Source organism: Mus pahari, chromosome 6, assembly GCF_900095145.1.
Source record: "Mus pahari chromosome 6, PAHARI_EIJ_v1.1, whole genome shotgun sequence".
NCBI lineage: Eukaryota > Metazoa > Chordata > Mammalia > Rodentia > Muridae > Mus > Mus pahari.
Genome location: NC_034595.1, coordinates 99,838,995 through 99,840,075, shown reverse-complemented (window position 1 = coordinate 99,840,075; position 1,081 = coordinate 99,838,995). Strand labels below are relative to the sequence as shown.

The 1,081-nt window shown below is 50.5% G+C and overlaps 1 protein-coding gene across 3 annotated transcripts in view; it reads right to left on the bottom strand.

Moving 5' to 3' along the window:
* Positions 1-1,081, bottom strand: part of Casz1 (castor zinc finger 1) — a 150,068-nt gene that overhangs the window by 88,727 nt on the left and 60,260 nt on the right. The window lies entirely within an intron of this gene.

The following is a 1,081-nucleotide window of genomic DNA, read 5'->3' as shown; positions in this document are numbered from 1 at the left end:
CTCTGCCTCTGCCTCTGCCTCTGCCTCTGCCTCTGCCTCCCAAGTGCCTGCCTGCGCTGCTGCAGGGAGTAGCAGTTTCTTCACAGCAAACCCCAACTGATCCTAGAAGGTGGCACAGAGAGGAACCTGGCCACCTCTGATTGTCAGACATATAAGATGTAAGGTGGGACTGGGGAGATGGCTCAGTGGGTAAGAACACTTGCTAAGAGAGCAAACATCACAGACCCTGCAAAAGCCAGGCACAGCTGCGGTCGACTGTGATCCCAGCACCTACAGGCAACTGTGACCCCAGCACCTACGGGCGACTATGACCCCAGCACCTACGGGTGACTGTGACCCCAGCACCTACGGGCGACTATGACTCCAGTACCTACGGGCGACTGTGATCCCAGCACCTACAGGCAACTGTGATCCCAGCACCTACGGGCGACTGTGACCCCAGCACCTACGGGCGACTGTGATCCCAGCACCTATGGGCGACTGTGATCCCAGCACCTACGGGCGACTGTGACCCCAGTACCTACAGGCGACTGTGATTCCAGCACCTACAGAGAACTGGCTAGCCAGCAGCTGGAGCTGAAAGAGCAAACTTTGGGCTCATTGAGAGAGTCTTCTTTTTTATTTTTGGTTTTTCAAGACAGGGTTTCTCTGTGTAGCCGTGGCTGTCCTGGAACAACCTCTGTAGATCAGGCTGGCCTCGAACTCAGAAATCTGCCTGCCTCTGCCTCCTGAGTGCTGGGATTAAAGGTGTGCTCCACCACGCCCGGTTGAGAGAGTCTTCTAATGATGAGTTAACTAGTTAATGCACAGATACTATATAGCCAACACACATACGACACGCACATGCACATTCATAGAGCATGAACACACAACACATATATGCACATATACTACACACAGACACATGAACACACACAAATATAAGGTAGCAATGATAGTTTCACTGAACTTTTTTGTTTTGAAGATTAATCATTCTAATAAAAATGTGTCCTGTATGTTAATATAATGGATTTTTTTTTCCTGGTTTTTCGAGACAGGGTTTCTCTGTATAGCCCTGGCTGTCCTGGAACTCACCTTGTAG